Source organism: Nicotiana tabacum, chromosome 7, assembly GCF_000715075.1.
Source record: "Nicotiana tabacum cultivar K326 chromosome 7, ASM71507v2, whole genome shotgun sequence".
Classification (NCBI taxonomy): Eukaryota; Viridiplantae; Streptophyta; class Magnoliopsida; order Solanales; family Solanaceae; genus Nicotiana; species Nicotiana tabacum.
In genome coordinates, this window is record NC_134086.1 from 134,860,199 (window position 1) to 134,886,746 (window position 26,548).

The following is a 26,548-nucleotide window of genomic DNA, read 5'->3' on the forward strand; positions in this document are numbered from 1 at the left end:
ATCTGAGCCATTTTCCCACCCAGATGCACAATTTTGGAAGTTTTTCAGAAGTTCTAGATTAACAGAAGATTCAGAGAACCAAATCCAAGAAACCAAAACCAGTTCAAGCAACGTATAGCATTTTCTTGGAATTTTCAGAAGGAAATTAATTACTTTTGAAATTCAGTATTTCTTCTTATCTTTTCAGTCTCTCTAGGGTGTAAAACCTGTGTGTTGAGTGAAAGGAAGGCTTCATTTATAAGGCTGGGGGTCTATTGTGTGCCTTCCAAGGCAATGCAATCAAATTTTTCCAAAATACCCTCACAGGGCATCTTTTAAAACTGATTTTTGGACAATTGTCCATTTCCTTCAGATATTTTCAATTTGCAGCTTGTTTTCCCTAACAATTTTGGGTAGCTATCCATTTAGGAAGCTTCCCAATCAGTTATTAAAAGATTCTTCAAGTTAAACCAATCTCTAAAACTACCCCTTAAAGTTCCTAATTATTCAGTTACCCCCCTAAGTTCTGAATTCTCACAATCACAACAAACAGTAAACAAACGAACTGACACCTTCAGCTGGATTGAAAACCAATAAAATTCAAAATAATTGTTGAATCATATTAAATCATGAAGAATCAGTTTGCTACAAAGCCCTACAATGGAACTTTCAGAAATGCTAGAAAGCTGACGATTCTAGAACATGCTTGAATGAACCAACAAACACAACTACACCCTGAATTAAACCTAAGATCCTTCACACATAAACATGAACTCAGAAAATGCTCTTGAAACAGGAATTAATGCAGACGATGAGCTATACTTGGCCAATCTCAATGCTTCAGTTCCGGAGTTAATTCATAAACATAAACATGAAACCTTGTAGAAAGAAGAAAATCGTACGATTTGAAACCAAGTTCAACTCAAACCCTATGAAACTGGTTGTTATTAACAATTTAGCAAACAAGCTAACTAATGAACTTAAAACCAGAGACGTAATGCAATTAAACAAGAAACGAATCTTCTGAAGAAAGAAATTGGAAAACAAACAAACAAACGAAAGAAAAGATCAAACGGAAAACAAACGACACAAAGAAATTATCCCAAACCTGCTTTAGCAAGAACCCACATGAACTCGAATAAACCTTTTGAAGAAGAAAGTGAACCTTTGACGGTCATTAATCGATTGTCCTTAACAAAAGACAAACGATTAATGATGGTTTAGGTTCACTCAACCTTGCTGAACCAGAAAAGAACAGAGGGTGAGACCTAGGGCATTCCGGACTTCTGCTCCACCATTGACGAGCTAATTTGACGGGAAACAAGGACGTGTTTGGAGAAGGTGAAGGGTCATTTGGGGTGAACTCAGGTAGATTTGGTTTTTTTTAGGGTTTTTAGATCTTGGATTCAGATTTGACATTCGAGCATTTGTGGTGGGATTCGAGGGAAGCTGGTCAGAGATTTCGGAAGAGGGAGGTGAGAGGGTTCTAGGGTGTTAAGATGGGGGTAATTGGAGTGGTCGCCGTCGGCGGAGGCGGTTGGAATTTGACGGCGGCATCTCTAGGGTTACTAGATGGAGACGATGAAGATTGAAAGGAGGGGTTCTGAGGGGGGTGGGGCTGTTTTGGACAATTTTATATGTAGAGGGATTTAGTTCCGATCCGTTGGATCTTGTTGATCCAACGGTTGAGATGGGAAAAGCTCAAACGGGGTCGTTTAGCTAGGCATGGAGACTGGACCGGGTTAGGGTGTAGGCTTGGTCTGGACTCGAGTGGGTTTTGGGAGGGGGAATTCACTTGGGCCATTACAATTTGGCCCAAAACAGCCTTTGTTTCACCTCTTTTCTTTTCCTTTTCCAAATTCAATTTTCCTTTGTTTTTCTTTAATTAATTTAAATTCTAAATCAAATCTTGAGCTAAATTAAATTACCAAATTAAGCTAATTACTCAACACAGTATTTTCAATAATTAACTAAATCCTAAATTACCAAAAAACTATAAATTTTAAAATTAAAAGTTGAAAATGCAAAATGAGTTATCTTTGTAATTTTTCTATTTTGTAACACGAATAAATTACTAATTAATTTAAAAATACAAAATTAAATCCTAAATGCGAATGCAATGATTTTTTTTGTATTTTCATGAATTAAAAATATAAACGTGCATAGACAAATGCAAGCAATTAATAAAAAATGCTACAAAAATCCACGAGATTGCAAACAATGGAAAAATTTATTTTGTTTGAATTTATGGGAATAATTCATATAGGGTAAAATTACATGCTCACAAGCAACGTACTTCATATGATGTGAATCAAAACCTCGGTTGCGAAATTTGAAACTTAAGAGTTCTTGAGATTTTCCTTTGATTTAGATGCTAAACTTGAAGTTCTAGGTGTTATTTTTGTGATTTGATCGCACGAGTAAGTCCGTATGATGTTTTTAGGATTGTGTCCATGTTTGGTTTGGAGCTCCGAGGGCTCAGGTAAGTTTCGCATAGGCCACGAGATGTTTTTACACTTAGAAAAGTTGCAGATTTTGTTGTTTTAGGTACACAGACATTTTGTGCTTCGCAGTCGCGAAGCTATTCTCGCGATCGTGAAAGGGAACTAGGATGGGGGTGGAATTTGTTCTATACGAATGCGAAGACAGGGATGCGAACATGGAGCACGGGGAGAGGGGGCTGCTCTACGCTAACGCTACCCATATCCTGCGAACGTGTATAGTAAATTGGAAGTGGGCTGGGAAGTTGTCATTTCTTCTATGCAAACGCGTACGCCGGTCCGCGAACGCGAAGGTCAAGTGGTCTTACCCTTCACGAACATGTAGGAGAACTCGCGATCGCGTAAGTCTTCAACGGGCAGCTCTTCGCGAACGTGATGAAGGCCTTCCCAGTCTTTTAAAACAGTAGAAAAATGGGAAGAACTCATTTTTATCATATTTTCGAACTACCAAGACCTAGAGGCGATTTGTTTCACATACATTCATCCCCAAAGTGTTGGTAATCAATTCTAAACTTTACTTTTTTAATTACCCAATGTTTTTCATCACTTTTTAATCAAAAATCAAGAATTTTCATGGTAGAAATTGGAAAATTGGGTAAAGTTAGGGCTTTTTAAATAATTGGAATTTAGACCTCGTTTTGGGGTCGAATTTCAAAATTAATTGTATATTCGGACTCGTGGGTGAATGGGTTGAGTTGGAGGCGAATTCTAAAGGAAAAGCGGTGTTTGAGGCTTGAGTTGGCCGTGGAAGTTCGAGGTAAGTGTTTGGCTGAACCTTAGCTTGAGGGAATAAGTGTTGTGTCTTATTTGCTATGTGTTGGTGTCGAGTACGACTTATAGGTGAGGTGACGAGTATCTATACGTTGGTGTCAATCATGCTTGTGAGTCTTATATTCGGATTTGTTGTGATTTATTATATATTGATCATGCTTAACTTGATGATTAGCAACCGTGGTACAAGAATTATGATGAGTTCTTAGTAATTGGAAATTATCAAGTATTGGCTCAGGTCAACATTTATTTTGTGAATTAACTGTTAAAAGTAGATTAGTGGTAGTTGGCTCCCTTCCAGTAAGTTATTGTTATGATATTGTTTCCCTTGTCGGGATATTGTTGTTTTATTATTGTTCCTTTGCCGGGATATTGTTGTTTCATTATTGTTCCCTTGCCGGAATTCTTTTGTGATTGGTATTGATTTGTATATTGGGATCGATTTGCATGCCGCAACAATATTATATGGGATCGGGTTGCACGCCGCAACAAGGAGTAATAAAGGAGGATAGGTGGGGTCGGTTTGCACGCCGCATCAGTGATATATGATTTGGATCGGGTTGCATGCCGCAACAGTATTAAATGATTTGGATCAGGTTGCGCCCTGCAACAATAAAAAATAAAAGTGGATATCGATTCGTTACTGTTTTCCTTATTCTTACTGATTTTAACTTTAAGATGTTCTTTATGCTTTTCTCCTGAGATTCTATTGGTACTTGATATTCCCCGTATCATGTTTCCCCTTGCCATCTTTAACTGCTAGTTCCCCTTATTATTAATTGCCGTATATGCTTTAACTGCACAAGTTTATTTGGTAGTCTTGTCCTAGCCTCGTCACTGCTTCGCCGAGGTTAGGCTCGAAACTTACCAGCACACAGTGTCGGTTATGCTGATACTACACTCCACACTGTATGCAGATCTCGGTACCGGAGCTTTTAGACCATAGCGAGGTTGCTGCCTTCAGTCCAGCGTAGACCCGAGGTAGTCCTGTAGACGTTCGCAGGCCTTGGCGTCCCTTTATATCTTTTATATTCTATTTTCATTTACTTTAAAGACAGAATAGTATCTTTCTCTTAGACCACTATTTGTAGTATTCTAGATGGTCTGTGATATTGTGACACTAGTTCTGCGTAGAGTTGTATTTTGGTTTTTTCTCACTAGTATTTTGTTAAGTTATCAGATTTTATCTTCCGCATTTCTATTATTATTATTATTATTATTATTCTGCTATTGATCGCATGTTAATTTGAAATTGTTAAAAAGGTTAAAGTAAAAGGGTAATAAGATCTACAACACTCAGCTTGCCTAGCTTTCACGAGTAGGCGCCATCACGACTCCCGAGAGTGGGAAGTCCAGGTCGTGACAAGTTGGTGTCAGAGCTCTAGGTTGCTTAGGTCTCACAATTCACAGACAAGCTTGGTAGAGTCTTGAGGGATCAGTATGGAGTTGTCTGTGCTTATCCCCCAAAGGCTACAGAGTTAGGAAGAATTTCACTTTTACTCATCTCTTTCGTGCGGTTTGGTTTCTCAATGCTAGTAGAATTTCTACTCTATTCTTTCGCAGATGGCGAGAAAACATGCTTCTTCATCCGCTGACCAACAGCCCAAGCCCTCAGCAGCAGTTTCTACGAGGGGTAGCATACGAGGCTGAGGTCGTACTAGAGTTTGAGGCAGGGGCAGAGCTCAACACAGAGCAGTAGCACCAGCACCAGCGGCGGAGCCTCAGGTAGAGTTTGATGATGAGGTTCCAGCCCAGACAGTTCCGGTGGCCCCAGCTCATGTCCCAGAGGGGTTCATTGCTACCCCAGTACTCCAGGATGCTCTGGTCCGTCTAGTGGGCCTTATAGAGAGTGTCACCCGGATAGGATTACTTCTTGTAGCACCAACCATCTCTCAGGCTGGGGGAGGAGCACAGATGCTCGCTACCCGCACTTCGGAGCAGATGGCTCCCCAGTTTCAAACTCTAGCAGCTCAGCCAATTGGAGCAGTTCATCCGGGTGTAGTAGCTCATACCGATGATGAAGCAGCTATGTTTGCTGATGTTTTGTGGAGATTGGACAAGTTCACCAAGCTATTCACTAATACTTATAGTGGTACATCTTCAGAGGATCCCAGGATTATTTAGACAGCTGTCATGAGGTTCTTTAAAACATAGGTATAGTGGAGACCAATGGGGTTGACTTTGTTGCTTTTCGTCTATCAGGTTCTGCCAAGACTTGGTGGAGGGATTATTGTTTGCCTAGGCCAGCTGGGTCGCCTGCCTTGACTTGGGATCAGTTCTCTCAACTATTTCTGGAGAAGTTTCTTCCTATCACTCAGAGGGAGGACTATCCGAGGCAGTTTGAGCATCTCCAGCATGGTTCTATGTCCATCACTCAGTACGAGACCAGATTTATTACTTTAGCCCATCATGTCGTATTATACTTCCCACCGAGAGAGAGAGAGAGGGTAAGGAGGTTCATTTAGGGACTTGCTCAGCCGATTCGATTGCAGATGGCTAAGGAGATTAGGAGCAAGATTTATTTTCAGGATGCGACCAATATGGCCAGGAGAGTTGAGATGGTTCTATCGCAGGGAAGTGGTCAGGGGTCTGGAAAGAGGCCCCGTCATTCAGGCAGGTTCACCGGTGCCTCATCTGGAGGCAGGGATTCTTTTGGTAGGGGCCATACTCCCAGGCAGTTTCATTCAGCATTTCAGACTTCTCATGGTGCTCCAGGTGGCCATGGTTCTCATGTACATCATTCTGATCAGCATTCCTACCGTGCACCATTAGCTCCTATCAGAGCACCTTCTCTTTAGAGCTTTTCTCATGGTCAGTCGGTCCGCCAGGGTCACTTAGTTTCCTCAGCCACATCACTTAGGTGGATGTTTTGAGTGCGGTGAGTATAGTCATATCCGGAGGGCTTGTCCAAGATTAGTGGGTGTTCAGTTGTAGTAGCACGGTTCCCGTGCCATGGTTCAGGCATCGGGTGTTCCCCTGCCCACTCATCCAGCTAGGGGTAGGGGGTAGAGGTGCTAGAGGTGGAGATGGAGGTCAGGCCGCTAGAGGTGGAGGCCAGCCCATAGGAGGTCGTCCCAGGGACGTAGCTCAGAGTGGTGGTGGCCAACCCCAATATCATGCTCTTCTAGCCAGGCCCAAGGCTAAGGCCTCTAATGCAGTTATCACAGGTATTGTTCTGGTCTATAGTAGAGATGCTTCAGTTCTATTTGATCCAGGGTCTACATACTCCTATGTGTCATCTTATTTTTCCCTGTATTTGGTGATGTCTAGTGATTCTTTGAGTGCTCATGTATATGTGTCTACTCCAGTGGGTGATTCTATTGTGGTGGATCGTGTCCATCGTTCATGTATAGTTGTGATTGGGGGTTTTGAAACCCGAGTAGATCTATTACTTTTGGATATGGTGGATTTTGATGTCATATTAGGGATGGACTATTTATTACCTTACCACGCAATCCTGGACTGTTATGCCAAGACTGTGACCTTAGCCTTGCCGGGTTTATCTTATTTAGATTGGAGGGGGACTCCTGGTTATTCCACCTGTAGGGTTATCTTATATATGAAGGCTCGATGTATGGTTAAGAAGGGATATTTGGCCTATTTGTCATATGTTCGTGATTCTAGTGCCGAGGTTCCTTTTATGGATTCTGTGCCTGTTGTTTGTGAGTTTCCAAAGGTATTTCCTGCAGACCTGCCGGGTATGCCACCCGACAGGGATATTGACTTTTGCACTGATTTAGCTCCGGGCACTCAGCCCATTTCTATTCCGCCGTATTGTATGGCCCCGCCAGAGTTGAAAGAATTGAAAGAACAGTTGCAAGACTTTCTTAAACAAGGGCTTCATTATACCTAGTGTCTCGCCTTGGGGTGCACTGGTGTTGTTTGTTAAGAAGAAGGACAGATCGATGAGGATGTGTATAGATTATCAACAGTTCAACAAGGTCACTATCAAGAATAAGTACCCATTACTGAGGATTGATGAGTTGTTTGATCATCTTCAGGGTGCCAAAGTGTTTTCGAAGATTGATTTGAGATCTAGCTGCCATCAGTTAAGGATTAGGGAATTTGATGTCCCTAAGACAACTTTTCACACTCGGTATGGGCATTATGAATTCTTAGTGATGTCATTTGGGTTGACAAATGCCCCAGCAGCTTTCATAGACTTGATGAACCGAGTGTTCAAGCCTTATTTGGATTCCTTTGTGATTGTCTTCATTGATGATATTTTGATCTATTCTCGCAGCCGGGAGGAGCACGAGCAACATCTTCAAGTCGTTCTTCAGACTCTAAGGGATAGTCAATTGTATGCCAAGTTTTCAAAGTGCGAGTTTTGGTTGAGTTTGGTTGCATTTTTGGATCAAGTTGTATCAGCAGAGGGTATTTAGATGGATCCTAAGAAGATTGCGGCAGTCAAGGACTGGCCTAGACCCATATCAGCTACAGAGATCTGAAGTTTCTTGGGTTTGGCGGGTTATTACCGTCGGTTTGTGGAGGGGTTTTCATCGATTGCATCTCCGATGACCAGGTTGACCTAGAAGGGTGCCGAGTTAAGGTGGTCAGATGAGTGTGAGGCAAGTTTTCAGAAGCTCAAGACAACTTTAAAGGGCCATATACAGTATATTGTGATGCTTCTCATATTGGACTTGGTGCAATGTTAATGCAGAATGGTAAGGTTATTGCATATGCTTCACGGTAGTTGAAGATTCACGAGAAGAATTATCCAGTTCATGATTTGGAGCTAGCAGTCATTGTTCAGGCACTGAAGATTTGGAGGCATTATTTATATGGCGTGTCATGTGAGGTGTTCACTGATCACAAGAGTTTGCTATAGTTGTTCAAGTAGAAGAAGCTAAATTTTAGGCAGAGAAGGTGGATGGAGCTCTTGAAAGACTATGACATCACCATCGTGTATCATCCGGGAAAGGCCAATGTAGTGGCCGATGCATTGAGCAGAAAGTCAGCCAGTATGGACAACCTTGCGTATATTCCAGTCGGGGAGAGACCGCTTGCTTTGGAGGTTCAAACTTTAGCCAATCAGTTTGTGAGGTTGGATGTTTTGGAGCCTAGCCGTGTTCTAGCTTGCACAGTCGCTCGGTCTTTATTATTTGAGCGTATCCAAGACCAGCAGTATGATGATCCTCATTTGCTTGTCCTTAGAGATGCAATGCAACACAGAGGTGCCAAGCAGGTTACAGTTGGAGATGATGAAGTTTTGAGGATGTAGGACCGTATTTGTGTGCCTAATGTGGATGGACTACGTGAGTTGATTATAGAAGAGGTCCATAGTTCCCGGTACTCTATTCATCCGGGCGCCGCTAAGATGTATCAGGACTTGCGACAACATTATTGGTGGAGGAGAATAAAGAAGGACATTGTTGCCTATGTAGCTTAGTGTTTGAATTTTCAGTAAGTAAAGTACGAGCATTAGAGACCTGGGGGTTTGTTTTAGAAGATTGAGATTCCTGAGTGGAAGTGGGAGCAGATCACTATGGATTTCATTGTTGGACTCCCACGGACTCAGAGGAAGTTTGATGCAGTATGGGTTATTGTTGATAGGCTGACCAAGTCAGCGCATTTTATTCCTATGGCGGTTTACTATTCCTCAGAGCGGTTGGCTGAGATCTATATCTGGGAGATTTTTCCTTTTCATGGTGTGCCCGTGTCTATCATTTCTGACCAGGGTACGTAGTTTACCTTGCACTTCCGGAGAGCAGTACAATGTGAGTTGGGTATGCGGGTCGAGTTGAGCACAATATTTCATCCTCAGACGGATGGACAGTCCGAGCGTACTATTCAAATTTTGGAGGATATGCTCCGAGCATGTGTTATTGACTTTGGAGGTTCTTGGGATTAGTTCTTGCCATTAGCAGAGTTTGCCTACAACAATAGCTACTAGTCGAGCATTCAGATGGCTCCCTATGAGGCATTATATGGTAGGCGGTGTCGATCGTCGATTGGGTGGATTGATCCGGGGGAGGCTCGGTTGTTGGGTACAAATTTAGTTCAGGATGCCTTGGATAAGGTAAAGATCATTCAGGATAGGCTTCGTATAGCTCAGTCCAGGTAGAAGAGTTATGCCGACCGCAAGGTTCGTGATGTGACATTTATGGTCGGAGAGCGAGTGTTGCTCCGGGTGTCGCCCATGAAGGGCGTGATGAGATTTGGGAAGAAGGGCAAGCTAAGCCCTAGGTTCATTGGTCCTTTTGAGATTCTGGATCGAGTGGGAGAGGTGGCTTACAAACTTGCGTTGCCGCTGAGTTTATCAGCTGTGAACCTAGTGTTTCATGTGTCCTTGCTTCAAAAGTATCACGACGATCCATCCCACATATTAGACTTCAGCACTGTCTAGTTGGACAAGGATCTGACCTATGAGGAAGAGCTGGTGGCCATTCTGGACCGGCAGGTTCGTCAGTTGAGATCGAAGACTTACCCTTCTGCTCATGTTCAGTGGAGAGGTCAGCCTGCCGAGACACCTACCTGGGAGTCCGAGTCTGATATGCGGAGCCAATATCCCCATCTTTGCCCCGACTCAGGTACTTCTTTTCCATGTCCGTTCAAGGACGAACGGTTGTTTTAGAGGTAGAGGATGTGATGACCCAAAAGGTCATCACTTGATTTATAAGTTAATTATGTATTCCGAGGCGTTAAAAGTCTCCTTTTATCTCACCTCGATTTGTGTGCGCCCCTTTTATGTGAAAATTTAATAAAAATGCTAATTTGGCCTTTAAAATTAAATTTAAGCTAATTTCGGTCAATATTTTGGGTAAACGGACCTGGACTCATGATTTTATGGTTCTGGAGGGTCTGTAAAAAAATATATAACTTGGGCGTATGCCTCGAATTGAATTTCGAGGTCCCAAGCCCGAGAAGTGAATGTTTGAAGAAAATTGTTTAACTGAAATTATAAGAGCTTTTGGAAATTAAAATGTGTTTGAAGTTGATGGTATTGGGACCGTATTTTGGTTTCGGAGCTCGGTACGGGTCTTATATGGTATTTAAGTTGTGCCTGTAAAATTTGGTAAGAAATGAACTTCATATGACGTGAATCGGACCCTCGATTGCGAAATTTGAAACTTAAGAGTTCTTGAGATTTTCCTTTGATTTTGATGCTAAACTTGAAGTTCTAGGCATTATTTTGGCGATTTGATCGCACAAGTAAGTCCGTATGATGTTTTTAGGGTTGTGTGCATGTTTAGTTTGGAGCCCCGAGGGCTCGGGTGAGTTTCGGATATGCCACGGGATCTTTTTTACACTTAGAAAAGTTGCAGATTTTGCTGTTGCAAGTGCATAGAAATTTTGTGCTTCGCGGTCACGAAGCTATTCTCGCGATCGCGAAAGGGAACTGGGCTTGGGATGGAATTTATTCTATGCAAACGAGAAGACATGGACGCAAACGCAGAGCACCGGGGGGGGGGGGGGGTTGGGGGGAGTTGCTCTATGTGAACACTACCCATGTCTCACCAATGTTTATAGTAAATTGGAGGTGGGCTGGGAAGTTGTCATTTCTTCTACGCGAATACGTACGCCGGTCCGCGAATGCAAACGTCAAGGGGGCTTACCTTTCACGAACGCGTAGGAGAACTCGCGATCGTGTAAGTCCTCAACGGGCAGCTCTTCGCGATGAAGGCCTGCCCAGTCTTTTAAAACAGTAGCAAAAACGGGCAGAACTCATTTTTATCATATTTTCGAACTACCAAGACCTAAAGACGATTTTCTTCACACAAATTCATCTCCAAAGTGTTGGTAATCTATTCTAAAATTTACTTTTTTAATTACCCAACGTTTTTAATAACATTTTAATCAAAAATCAAGAAATTTCATGGTAGAAATTGGGAAATTGGGTAGAGTTAGGGCTTTTTAAATAATTGGAATTTAGACCTCGTTTTGGGTTGGATTTCGAAACTAATTGCATATTCGGGCTCGTGGGTGAATGAGTGATCGGGTTTGGGTTCGAACCTTGAGTTTTGACCAAGCGGGCCCGGGGTCGATTTTTGACTTTTTGGAAAAAAATGATAGAAAACATATAATTAAGGATTGAGTATAAATTCTTTAGCATTTATTGATGTTGTTAAATTAATTGGGCTAGATACAAGTAAATTGGATGTGAATTCTAAAGGAAAAGCGGTGTTTGAGGCTTGAGTTGGCCGTGGAAGTTCGAGGTAAGTGTTTGGTCTAACCTTAACTTGAGAGAATTGAAGTTGTGTCTTATTTGCTATGTGTTGGTGTCGAGTACGACGTATAGGTGAGGTGACGAGTATCTATACGTTGGTGTCAAGCATGCTCGTGAGTCTTATATTCGGATTTGTTGTGATTTTATTATGTATTGATCATGCTTAACTTGATGGTTAGCAACCGTGGTACAAGAATTATGATGAGTTCTTAGTAATTGGAAATTGACAAGTATTGGCTCAGGTCGAGGTTTATTTTGTGAATTAACTGTTGAAACTGGATTGGTGGTAGTTGGCTCCCTTGCCGAGATGTTATGTTTATGATATTGTTTCCCTTGCCGGGATATTATTGTTTTATTATTGTTCCTTTGCCGAGATATTATTGTTTCATTATTGTTCCCTTGCCGAAATTCTTTTGTGATTGGTGTTGATTTGTATATTGGGATCGGGTTGCACGCTGCAACAATATTATATGGGATCGGGTTGCACGCCGCAACAAGGAGTAATAAGGGAGGACAGGTGGGGTTGGGTTGCACGCCACAACAGTGATATATGATTTGGATCGGGTTGCACGCCGCAACAGTATTATATGATTTGGGTCGGGTTGCACGCCGCAATAATATTATATGATTTGGATCGGATTGTGCCCCGCAACAATAAAGAATAAAAGTGGATATTGATTCGTTATTGTTTCTCTTATTCTTACTGATGCGAAATTTAAGATGTTCTTTATGCTTTTCTCTTGAGATTTTGTTGGTACTTGATATTCCCCGCAATATGTTTCCCTTCCCATCTTTAACTGCTAGTTCCCGTTATTATTATTTGCCATATATGCTTTAACTGCACTGGTTTATTCGGTAGTCTTGTCCTAGCCTCGTCACTACTTCGACGAGGTTATGCTCGACACTTACCAGCACATGGGGTCGGTTGTGCTGATACTACACTCTGCACTGTATGCATATCTCGGTACCGGAGCTTTTGGACCATAGCGAGGTTGCTGCTTTCAGTCCAGCGGAGACCCGAGGTAGTCCTGCAGATGTTCACAGGCCTTGGCGTCCCCTTCTATATTTTATATTCTGTTTTCATTTACTTCAGACACAGACTTGTATCTTTCTTTCAGACCACTGTTTGTTGTATTCGTAGATGGTCCGTGATATTGTGATGCCATTTCTGGGTAGAGTTGTATTTAGGATTTTTCGCACTAGTATTTGGTTAAATTATCAGATTTCGTCTTCCGCATTTCTTTTATTACTATTATTATTCCGCTATTGATCGCATGTTAATTTAAAATTGTTAAAAGGTTAAGAAAAAGGGTAATAAGATCTATAACACTCGACTTGCGTAGCTTTCACGAGTAGGCGCCATCACGACTCCTGAGAGTGGGAAGTCTGGGTTGTGACAAGCTGGGAGCAATACCAAAATCTGCACATGAAGTGCAGAGTGTAGTATTAGTACAACTGACCCAATGTACTCCATAAGTGCCGATCCTAACCTCGACGAGGTAGTGACGAGGCCATGACAGGACCTCGCGTAATTTAACCTATACAAACGAAGATATATGTATAACATAACAAATAGAGATTAAATATGTACGACTAGGAGGGGACATGCGAAGGGGAACAAGATACGATAGCTACAATAGGAATGACAACATAAGACAGTCAAATAAATTATCAACCAATGAAAACCGATAAATATAATGAATAAAAATGGCACGACATCACCCATCGTGCTTTTACTCTCAACCTCACCATGAAACAATAATAATGGTACGGCATCACCCTTTGTCGTTTTACTCTCTACCTCTTCATGAAATGATAAATACGGCACGACATCACTCTTCGTGCTTTAACTCTCGTCCTCACTATGTGTTAGTCAATAAATGAAGCAATAAGTGGCACGGCATCACCCTTCATCCTTTAACACTCTCCCATACCATATAGTAAAGAATATAAAAATTTGAGAGATAGAGTAAGCAAGAATAAACCTTAAGCCAATAATGGTGCCAAGATACCAAACCTCAACTTCCAAAAATACTCAACCATCATAATTAGTTCGTAAATGCAGAAAGAACGGTCAAATAAGTAATACACTAATCTAAGCATGGATATCGTAATTAAAGAAGGCAATAAATTACAAGGAAACAAGTCCTACCCGCATGCTTTAGCCCAACAAAAACGCATAAGTACTGGTCACCTTACATATATGTTTTACCCACACATTTGAACATGTAGCAAATAGGCAAACAAGTACTAATCCGTCAAGTCAAGGTTAACTACGATACTTACCTCACTCCTCAGTCAAATCAGAGCTCTACCGGGGCCTTTCCTCTAGAATTCGCCTCCAAACCAATCGTATCTAACCACAATCGACTCAATAACATCAAATAATGCAAAGTGAATCAATTACAATACATAAAGCTAGGATTTTTACACTTTCCTCAAAAAGTCAACCCCGACGCGCTTGGTCAAAATTTGAGATTCGGACCAAAACTCATTTACACATTCACCCATGGGCCTGATTATGTAATTAGTTTTGAAATTCAATCCCAAATTGAGGTCTAAATCCCAAATTTGCAAAAACCCTCAATTCTTCCTAAATTTTTGATTTTTACCATGGAAGAATAAAGATTAAGGCTAGAAATTAATGGGTGATGTTAGAAATGGACGAAATTGAGTTAAAGTATACTAACATATGAATTAGTGATGAATTTTCTCTTCCAAATTGCCTCTAGGCCGAGCTCTAATGGAAAGACTGCCACGTTCGCGAAGCACAATGGCCAAAATGGCCTTCGTGTTCGCGAGAAGTGCTCCGTGTTCGCGATGGTTCTTCCCCCTGACCATCGCATTCATGATCCTAGGTCCGTATTCGCGTAGCACTGCAACCCATTACCCCCCATGTCTATAACCTTATGCGTTCACGAAGGTATGGGCATGTTCGCGAAGGGCAGACCCCCCACTGCTCCGCGTTCGTGTCCATCTCCTTGCATTCACAAAGAACAATTCTCCCCCATTCCAATTTACTTTTCGCGATCATGGGAGTATCTTCGTTATCGGGGGAGTATCTTCACGATCGCGAAGAAGTTTTTACCAGACACCAGTAGAAATCAAAACCATCAATTTTCTTAAGTTCAACATGGTCTGTAGCCTATCCGAAACTCACCCGATTCCTCGGGGCTCCAAACCAAACATGTACACAAGTCCAAAAATATTACGCATGATCAAAACACCAAAATAATACCTAGAACTATGAATCGAACACCAAAATGAATGAAATTTTCAATAAAACTTAAGAACTTTCATTTAACAACCAGACGTCCGAATCACGTCAATTAAACTGCGTTTTGCACCAAATTTTGCAGACAAGTCATAAATACAGTGATGAACATATACCAAGCTCCGGAACAAAAATTCGGACATGGTAGCAATAAAGTTAAACTTTGGCCAAATTCATAAATTCTTTGAACCTTTAAACTTCAAATTTTCGACAAATTGCGATAACTCGAGCTAGGGACCTTCGAATTCGATTTCGGGCATACTCCCAAGTATCAAATCATGATACGGACCCACCGGGACCGTCAAAACATGGATTCATGGTCTATTTGCTCAAAATATTGACCGAAGTCCATCCAAATAAATTTTAAGGCACAAATTCACATTTTAATCCATTTTTCACATAAACATCTTCTGGAAAAGACACGGCCTGTACACGCAAATCGAAAAAGGCTAAAAGAAGCTATTTGAGGTTTCAAAAGATAGAATTAAGGGTTAAAAATCTCGATGACCTATTAGGTCATCACATGACCAAGACTGTGATAAGTGGAGATTTTAACTACTTATTAGTACCTTTTAGCTTTTGTTTTAGTCTAAAAGAATTGAATTATGTACCGAAACTAATGAAATGTTTAAAATTATAGGAATGTTGGAAGTTGGATTCCCGAGATGAAGTTCGACCAAAAAAGGAGTAGTCTAAACACATGGCAATAAAAGACTCACAAGCTTACAATGTGCAGTCCGCAGAATTCTATCTGTGGCCGCAATCAAAGAAGGAAAACTCAGCAGACTTTTGAGCGAATTGGTGACCGCACATGAATTGTGTAGCCGCAAAAGAGTGCTTTGCGGCTACAGTGCTAAATTTGCGGACCGCAGAAATACTGCATTGCGGTCGCAGTAGAGAATTGTGCGGCGTCAGAATTCTAGCTCCTACAAGATGAAGAATTGTGCGGTCGCAGAACCTCCCGAGGGGCATTTTTGTCCAAAATTGTCAACATTGTATAAATACAAGAGTTTCACGAAATTAGGTCAAGTTTTGAATGTTTCAAGTATTGTAGCCATTTTTCTTTGCTTCTTTAGGAAATTTTAGCTTATTTTGGTGATTTAACATTAGATTTCTCTATTTTAATCTTCCAATATGAGTTTTATTATCTTTTCTTCTTTATTTTCTTCTACACCCACTATGAGTAGCTAGATTTTTACTAGGATTGTGACCCAACCCTAGTATGTAAAACTTATGGGTGATTAATTTTATGTTTGTTTATGAATGAGTATTTATTACTTAGCTTATTTGATGCTTCAATTGTTGAATTAATGGTTGCAAAAATTGATTCATGTCTATTTGACTTAGTCTCTTCTTGAGAAAGAGGGACCTAGTCTAGGTTAACTTAGCTAATAAGGAATTGGGTCAAATGAGAGATTGATTAACCCAATTAAAGGGTTCAACCTAGATATAGTAACAATCCGACTTGAGCTCTTATCAACCGTTTTGGTAGATACCTATTTGGCCTTGAGAAAGACAAATTGGGCAAAACCACTCTCTAACCGAGATGTATTGAGTGGTAAAGTAGTGTTGTGAGCTATAATACACCCCAGTCAATAAAATAAGCATAAAAGTTTTTATCCCATTAGGCCAATACCTAGGTCATGGTCACAGCCCTAGACCTTTTATATATTTGGAAAATACTCAAAAACAATCATATCTAGTTTTATATATTTAGAGTTGCAATCATTAGCTTATTTAGAAGTAAAAAAATTATTTGTGGAAGTGCAATCTAGATACTTCACTTGCTCATTCCGAATATATACTCCTAACTCCCATCTTAGCTCCCTGTGGATTCAACCCCGACTCTTTATTTGGGTTTTTTATAGCAAACGACCATGTCATACCTTTTTAGAGGCGTCCACTTAGACGTGATCAATTTTTGGCGCCATTGGGTTTTTGTGTAGAATATCTTTTTTCCTTCCGTGTTATTAATTTGTGTGAATCAATTGTAGGTACAATAATGGCAAACAACAATGAACTCGGAAACATGCCTTTGGGGGATGTGGACGTTGAGGATGACCAAGTTGAAGAGGTTCCTCTTGAACCTCAAGCCAATATAAGAGGTCGGGCGCCTCATGACAATGTCCCAGTTCCACCCCCACCTCCCTCAAGAGTGGCAACACACCGGATGTTGCCAAATGAAGCATATTCAAGTGCAATAGTCCCTCCCCGTATTAGGGCGGGCAGCTTTCAAATCACCAATGTGATGCTCACATTGCTATAGCAACGAGGTTTCTTCATTGGGGCTCCAAGTCAAAGTGCATACAAATACTTGAGGGGGTTTGTGGACACTTGTTGGGGGAGTAAACAAACAAAAATCTCCAAGGATTCTTTGAGGCTAAGGCTTTTTCCCTTCTCTCTACGAGGGGAAGCCTTAGATTGGTTGGAATGATTTCCAAACCATTCCATTCGTACTTGGGATGAGTTGGTGGAGAAATTTACTGCCAAGTTCTTCTCTCCCAGGCATATAGCAACTCTTAGAGATAAGATTCTAGCATTCAAGCAAGAACCCAATAAACCTCTACACGAGATATGGGAGAGGTATAGAACAATGGTTAAAGAGTGTCCCCATAATGACATGATAGAGAATATAATTCAACAAACTTTCTATCGTGAGATTAACATAACAAACTAATGTGTGGTGAATCAACTTGCCGGTGAGAATTTCATGACTACGCCGTATGCGGAAGCTTGTGAAATTTTGAATGAAATGGCGGACACATCATCGGCATGGCAATCTCGGGCTAATGTTCCACAAGCTTATCCGAACGTGATTCACCTCCATAAAGAGTTACATGACCATGGGAAAGCCATTGCCGAATTAAAAACCACCATGAATCAATTATAAAAGGCTCAACTTCTACAAGTGCAAAATCCTAAGCAAGTCAATGCCATGGAGGGTGTAAATATGATGGTGAACAAAAGAAGGACCAAGGGACCACAAGTTAAAAATTGAGTGGAGAATTATTTGCAAGAAGATGTTGGGTTTGATCAAGATGAAAATTACAACTAACGAGAAGAGGAAGTGCAATATATGAACAACTACCAAGGGCAAAAAAGCAACTCTCAAGGCCCGAATCAACAATAATGGCAACCTCAAAGCAATCAAGGTAATTGGAACTCGAACAACCAAGGTAATTTGAGTGGTGGAAACAACTAAGGGAATTGGCATAACAACAACAATCAAGGAAATTGGAGAGGTGGAAATAATAAAGGTAATTGGAGTGGAAACAATCAAGGAAATTGGGTAGGTAACAATTAAGGGGGATGAAACAATAATCAAGGCAACCGGGGGTCGAGTTTTATAAGGCCCCCGATGTATCAAAAATCGAGCAACCTACCTCCTTATCCTTCCCATGGTCCAAGTTTTTCCAACAATGAAATGGGGCGTATTGAGAATATGTTCAAGCAAATGACGGAGAATAATGTCAATTTCGATGCCCAAATTGCCTCACACAATATATCAATCCGCAACTTAGAAGTTCAAATGGGGCAAATCTCTCAAGATCTAAATATGCATCCTAAGGGGGCACTACCAAGTGACATGGTGGTGAACCCAAAGGGTGGAAACAATACGGGGCATGCCATGGCCGTTACTACAAGAAGTAAAAAGGTGGGAATGGACCCACCTCAATCCAAAGTTAACTTGTGGATGAAGAGAAAGTAGTGCAAGAAGAGGAAATCCCGAACAATGTTGAGCAATCTAATGATGACATCCGTATTGATATTGATGATTGTGTGGAAGATACTCAAGAGGAGGTAAACCCGTCTAGGAATCACATTATTGATATGCCAGAACCAGTAGTGCAAAAGGCTAAGACAACATTGCCTAATCCTCCACCTCCATACCCTCAAAGAGTTGCAAACCAAAATGGTGAAAACCAATTCAAGATGTTTATCCAAATGATGATGAGTATCTCAATTATGTGCCATTAGTTGAAGCCTTGGAGCAAATTCCCAGCTAGGTAAAGTTCATGAAGGATCTTGTGACAAAGAAGTGGTCGATAAATTTTGAAAATATCAAAGCCACTCAGTGAGTGCAGTTGTGCATTCAATGGATCCCAAGTTGGAGGATCCCAGTGCTTTCACGATTCCATGTACAATTGGAAGTGCTAAGTTTGCAAAAGTTTTTTGTGATCTTGGGGCAAGTATAAATTTGATGTCATATTCAGTTTTCAAGACATTGGAAATTGGGCAACCAAGGCCCACCTCTATGAGATTTCAAATGGTTGATCATACTATGAAGAGACCATTGGGAGTTATTGAGGATGTTTTGGTTTGTTTTGATAAATTCATTCTCCCGACGGAGTTTGTCATTTTAAATTGTAAGGTTGTCATTCTAGATTGTGATGTTGAAGCCGAAGAACTTACTTTCTGGGATGGTGATGAAAAAGTGGGTTTTCATGTGTGTATGTCCATGAGGCAACCCAATAACAATGAGGTGTGCTCTTTCCTAGACTTGCTGACCGATGTGATTGTGGATGAAACAAGTGTTATGATAAATGTTGGTGATATGTTGGAGGCCATCTTGCTCAACTTTGATGATGATGAAATGGATAGCTTTGTGGAATGTGTGAACTCTCTTCAAGGAATGGGGTCATACACCTATGAACCCCGCCTTGGATCTTGTAAATAGGACAACTCTTCCTACAAAGCCTTTAATCAGAGAGCCTCATATCTTGGAGTTGAAGCCATTGCCTCCACATCTTCGACATGAATTTCTTGGCCCTTCTTCAATTTTACCGGTTATTCTTTCCTTTTGTTTGGCTAACGTGCAGGTAGATTCTACGTTGGTGGTGCTAGAAAAGAGAAAGAAAGATATTGGATGGACACTGGCGGATATTCGAGGGATAAGCCCCACATTTTGCATGCACAAGATTAACTTGGAGGATGGTGCCAAACCATCTTGTGAACATCAAAGAAGACTCAATGAAGTCATACAAGAGGATGTCAAAAGGGAGATCATCAAGTGATTGGATGCTGGGGTTGTCTACCCCATTTTCGATAGCTCGTAGATTTCTCTGGTTCAATGTGTCCCAAAGAAGGGGGACATGACGCTGGTCACCAACGTCAAGAATGAGTTTATTCTTACAAGAACAATGATTGGCCGGAGAGTGTGTATGGACTATCATAAGCTCAACAAAGTCAGAAGGAAGGACCATTTTCCACTTCCCTTCCTAGATCAAATGCTTGATAGATTGGCCAGTCGTGCTTTCTATTGTTTCTTTGATGGGTATTCCGGCTACAACCAAATTCTTATTGCTTTGGAGGAAAAAGAGAAAACAACCTTTACATGTCCCTATGGTACTTTCGCCTTCAAGCGGATGTCATTTGGTTTGTGCAATGCACCGACAACTTTTCAAAGGTGTATGATGACTATCTTCACGGACATGGTGGAGGATTACCTTGAAGTTTTCATGGATGAATTCTCGGTGGTCGGGAATCTTTTGATGATTGTCTCACAAGCATGGATAATGTGTTGGCAAGATGTGAAGAAACAAATTTGGTGCTAAATTGGGAGAAATGTCATTTCCTAGTCGAGGAAGGCATTGTCCCTGGCCACAAAATCTTAATTAATGGAATTTAAGTTGACAAGGCAAAGATTGAGGTGATTTCTAAACTTCCACCTCCAACTTCGGTAAAGGGCGTGCGGAGTTTCTTAGGTCACGCGGGGTTTTACCGGTGCTTCATCAAGGATTTTTCTAAGGTGGTGGACTCGTTATGCAAGCTTCTCGAGAAAGATGCTAAGTTTAACTTCTATTATGACTGCATGAGAGCCTTTGAATTGCTAAAGTTTAAGTTGACAACAACTCTCTTCTTCACCTCTTCAAATTGGAGTGTTCCTTTTGAGCTCATGTGTAATGCAAGTGACGTAACGGTGGGGGTTGTTTTGGGGCAGCACATCAACATGATTTTTCATCCAATCTACTATGCTAGCAAGACCATGAATAGTTCCCAAGTCAACTATACCATTATGGAGAAAGAGCTCCTTGCCGTTATGTTTGCTATTGAGAAGTTTCGTCCGTACTTGATGGGTACTAAATTGATTGTCCACACGGATCATGTGGCACTTTGTTATCTTATGAGCAAGAAAGATTCCAAAGCTCGGTTGATGAGATGGGTGCTTTTGTTGCAAGAGTTTGCCATTGACATCCAAGATATAAAAGGAATTGAAAATCAAGTGGCGGACCACTTGTCTCGTTTGGAGGAGGAGGGGAGGCCGCGTGATGGACTTGAAATCAATGACTCCTTCCCCGATGAGAAACTTTTGGCTATTTCAATGAAAGAGGTGCCATGGTTCACAAATCTAGCAAATTTCCTTGTGAGTGGTATCATCCTGGATTAGTTCTCTTCAAACCAAAGGAAGAAACTCAAACGGGATTGTCAAGACTATTATTGGTACGAACCGTACCTTTTTCGGATTTATATGGATGGGGTGATTAGAAGATGTGTACCGGAAGAAGAGCAAGGTGAAATCCTTAGGGCTTTTCATTTTTCACCATATGGTAGTCACCATGGTGGAGCAAGAATGGTAGCCAAAGGGTTAACTTGTGGTTTCTATTGACCCACTCTTTACAAAGATGCAAGTGATCTAGTGAAACGATGTGATGAATGTCAAAGGGCTAGTGGAATCCCAAAGAAAAATGAAATTCTCCTCACCACCAGTTTGGAGATTGATATTTTCGATGTGTGGGGTATTGACTTCGTGGGTCTTTTTATGAGTTCTTATGAAAACACCTACATCTTGGTCGCAGTTGATTATTTGTCCAAATGGGTTGAGGCCGTCATAAGTGATGGGGGGTATCATTTTTGCAACAAGGCCTTCAATACCTTACTTACCAAGTATGGCGTCACTCATAAAGTCACGACTCTCTATCATCCACAAGCAAGCGGGCAAGTGGAAGTCTCCAACCAAGAGATAAAGAGTATTTTTTTCCAAAACAGTGAATGCTAACCGAACGGATTGGTCCAAGAAACTTGATGATGCTTTATGGGCTTATCGGATGGCTTACAAAACACCTATCGAAATGTCTCCATATCGGTTGGTGTTCGGAAACACTTGTCATCTTCTGGTGAAACTTGAGCGCACAGCCATGTGGGCTCTAAAGAAGTTGAATCTTGATTGGGATGTCGCCGCTAACTTGAGGGTGACACATTTGAATGAGTTGGATGAGTTCCAGTACCATGCATACACAAGTTCGTCCTTATACAAAGAGAAGATGAAATATCTTCATGACAAGTAAATTTGGAACAAAGAGTTCAAAGAGGGCGATCTGGTGTTATTGTTCAACTCACGGTTGAGGATGTTTCTCGGAAAGTTAAAATCTAAATAGAGTGGCCCGTTTGAAGTTGTGGTTGTGACACCCTTTGGTGAATTGAACTTGAAGAACAAAAACAATAAGGTATTCTGAGTCAATGGTCACCAGGTGAAGCACTACTTGGGAAAAGTTGGAGATAACCACATAGTGGCAGTGATTCATTTCAATTGATGGTATTTAGCATCGTGTCGTGATGTTAAATCAAGCGCTTCTTGGGAGGCAACCCATGTTTATTTTTCTTTTCTTTTCTTGTTTTGTAGTTATGTGTTATTTTTGTGCTAACTGGATTTGAAGTGTGTTGTAGCGATGAGTGTGCTTTATAGGAATTGTGCCTAGAAATTTGGTTTAAGTGTGGAAAGAATTGCGGACCGCAATTGTATTATGTGGATCGCATAATTATGGTTGCTGCAGCAAAAGGAACTCTGCGGCCGCACAATTACATTGCGGACCGCACAAATTGAAGGTGGAAAATGACAACTCTTTGAAGTTGGTCCGTCAGAAAAATGGCCAATCTGTAGTCTACAACAAAATCTGCGGTCGTACAACAAATTATACAAATCACAAAATAAAAGGGCAATTAAGTCCGCCAAGTAACATAATGCGGACCGTGATTGCAATTCTGCAGCCGTACTCACTTTCCCTTCCTTGGCAGGCATTGAATAATATAAATAGAAATACTAAGGAATTGTTCCTCTTTTCCCTCTCTGAGCTCACAATTTGCACAAATTTGAAATTTTATCTTAAATTGTATGCATGCACGCCTAGCCATTGTTGATCGCTCATCTCTTGCACTCATTCTCATTTGGTATGCTTCATCATCTTGTTAATTTCTTTTAATTTTTAGACTTTTAGTAAAAAGATTTAGACCATTTGTCTGTTGAATCTATTTGAACAACCATGTGGGGTAAATATAAGTGGGTAGACTGGAAAAATGCTCTAAGGAGAATGGGTAAATAGATTTTCATGCTTAGATGTTGTTTCCATGCCAAAATTTTGCAAAAATTTCAAGCCCTAGATAAAAAATGACTGTCTATCATAATTGGTTGAAATCTAAGGCTGTACAAGAAATTGTGCGGTCTGCATAAGTTAAAGTCTAGGGTATCTTAGTAAGGCATGATTTTGCGACCGCAAAAAATCTATTGCGGCCGCTGAACAACTCATATCCTGTGATCAGAGAGTTGTCAATTTGGTGACTTTCATGTAAGGCACCATGCAATTTTTGCGAACAACAGAAAACTGGTTACGGCTACAACATAGCCAATTTCTGCGGCAGAAATGAGAAATGTGCAGACCTCAATCCATTTCTGCGGTCGCAATGGAAAATTGGTCCACAATGCCATTCTACGACAGCAATGAAAATTCTGCATACCGTAACTCCCTACCCTGTAAGCATATTTTCAACTGTGTTCTTCACTGTCTTCTCTGGTATGTTCTTGCCTATTTGAACTTGAGTTGCTACTAACAACTTCCTTTGCTTGGTATAGAAAATGGTTCGATCTCGAGGCAGAGGTGATACTTTAAAGGGGAGGGGTGAACCTTCCAGGGGTCAAGGTAAGAGTGCTTTATCTCTCGCCCTACAAAAGATAATCACAAAAAAGGCTACAGCCGGCCGAGGGAGAGGTGTAGATCCCTCCGAGTCCAGTTCTCATGTCTCATCTAGGGAAGCGTCAGAGGGCAACTCGGTGCAATAGCAGACGGCTATCCAATCAAAGCCACCGAGAAGGTATCAACTCAGGGATGAGTCATCCATATCTCAGAGCACTTCCGACGGTTCGAAAAGTGCTAGTCAGGCTTCCGAGCCATCCTCTACACCTATCCTTGGAAACTATATACTACTGTTTATGAATCCCCGATGATGGTAGAGAGGGAGATGCTAGAGTTGTCGGCCTTGAAAGGTCGAAGAAGAAAGAGCTGTAGGAAGACCAGTTTGTGAGTTTGGCTGCCTTTTTCTGCTTCCGCAAATAGTGGCCAGTGAAGTCGCTCACTCTTGAGTGACAATTCCAGTTGAAAGATCTAGAAAAGTACAATCTGCAATTTTGAGGCAGTTTAGAGAATGCAAATGGTAGATGTGGTTTACCCAGAGCGTGGTGGATGCTAAAGATTATATTGTCCGGGAATTCTATGCCAATGTTGTGCAAATCAAAAAGGGGACAAAAGTGACAAAAGTGAGAAACCTCAAGGTGCAATTTGAGCAGCACACATTGAACACATACTTGGGGTTTGATGATGTCGAGCCCACAGAGTACTTAGAGAAGTATGCACTTAGGGAGGCAGTATGTCCCTGGTTAGCAGTGATTCTTATAGCTCCTAGGCCACCACCATCATGGATCATAGCAGGGGTTCCTATTCAGAGGAACACTCAAAACTTTGAGCAAAGGGGTAGCAGACCTTTGTTTGTAGTAGACTAGACTCGTGCTAGAATGAGACTTATCTTCTAATACCACGGGCAGTTCTAGTTGCTTCTATCATGGTCGGGCACCCCATCAATGTGGGTGTCATGATGTTGGTCAACATCTATTTGATCGCTAGGTAAGCTGACTCGTCTTACCCGTATCCCAACACTATTATGGAGTATCTCACGGATACGAGGGTAGAGCCGAGGAATTATGATACGAAGGTGCGGCCGAAGAAGCCGTTTTCATGGTACTCTCTGATGGATACTACGAACCCAAAAAAGAAGGTTTAGCCTCCTACCATTGCGGGCTAGTTTGACGAGCCAACTATGGTATTTTTGGAGACAGTTAAGGGTCCATCCACTTCGTCCGAGCCATCCTCCAGTGCCATAGCGATGCCTCCACCACCATCTTTAGTTCCCACTATATTTCCTACCTCATGTACTACCTCAGCTTTAAAGCTGGTGTCCATGCCTGCTACTCCACTTTCTGTGTTGCGAGTCTCCTAGAGACTAGCGAGCCTCAACAACTAGATGCAGAAAGCTACTACAAAGTTGTCTGACATATCCAGTACTATTGCAGCGCAGTCATACATTCCAGCACCCTAGGTTTCTCTGATAGTAGAAGATACATTAAAGAAGCTCCTGAAGAACTAGACTACAATCATGAACACTTTGGTACAACATGGGGGAGCGATTGAGGAGATGGGAAAAGATGTAAAGAAAATGAGAAATTCCTTGGATTCCAAGAAGTCAGTTGACAAGATTCGGAGACAGGTGATCAAGATTGCAGCAACTGGAGACCTCCCATTTGAGATGCTAGTTGATCCGGGTCTTACAGCACCATCAACATCATTAGCTCCATTAGAACCAGTTGGCCCCAATTGGAGCCTAAAGGCGGTGACACTGATGGGGACACAGAGATTTCCAAGGAGCCATAGGGAGTTTTCTTCACTCTTTCCCTTCCTTCACTCGTACTTTGTAAGCATTGATGACAATGCTTATTTTTATTTGGGGGGGGGGGTGGAGTTTATTTGATATTATTTACTGATTCTGAGACATTTGGCATGTACTTAACTTAATACTATTTTCTTTTTCTTTCTCATTATGTAAATATTCTATCCCTTCGCTCATGATGTATATATTATTTATGTTCTCTAATTATGTATATATCTTCTTTTTCTCTCTCATATGTGCATTCGTTCTGCTTTCAATAGTTTTTGTTTTGTAGCTTCTTAATGTTTGTTTCTTTATTAGTTAGTGTTTGATTTAGTAGCTTAATTTTGATGTAGTAGCTTCTTTTTATGTTTCAGTAGATAATAAGACATTGGTTTTCTAAATGCCACGATTCTTTCCAAAGTATTTTCTGTATTAACCGTGTGAATCTTTCCAATGATGGATGATGTGACAACCTTCTTAAGGGAATGGGTTTTTTTTGTGTTTAGGTGATAATAGTAGTAGTAATGAATAAAAATACCTGATTGTCAAACTCGGAGAGTCAAATATACTTCATTTGGAACCAACACAGTTAACTATATGCTTATGGTTAGAGACAAGGTTTTTAAAAAGGAAATAGCTCTAGTTAGTGACATTGTGACTCTTATGTTGACTTTGATACCATCGAGTGTTCTAAGTGGATCATAATGATCTTCAATCTTGAAGTTATGGGCCCTCGAATCAATTCTCTTTAATAATCTAGTCGCATGAGCGGTGAGATACTTTGTTGCTAGTCCAAGTACCTATGCGGAAGGTCTAGAACTTGCCCCGAATGTGTTTTAAGGCGAAATTATAAGTTTTGCTTGGCTTGAGAAGTGATTGTAGGCTTTCCTTGGCCTGTGTGTGTTTTCTATTGTGTAGTAATTATATTATCTCTAGTCAATCCCTTTGAGCCTTTAGCCATTATCATTTGAAACCATGTTACAAGCCTTTTCCCGTTTTATCGTGACCTTCTCTTGGCACCCGAGCTTTCTTTAACACTCATGTGAAATAATTGGCTAAAAATGTAAGTTTGGGGAAGAGACGAGGAAATTGAAAAAGGTATCAAGGCACGAAAAGAGAAAAGAAATGATGAGAAGGAAAGCCAAAGAAAAGAAAAGAACA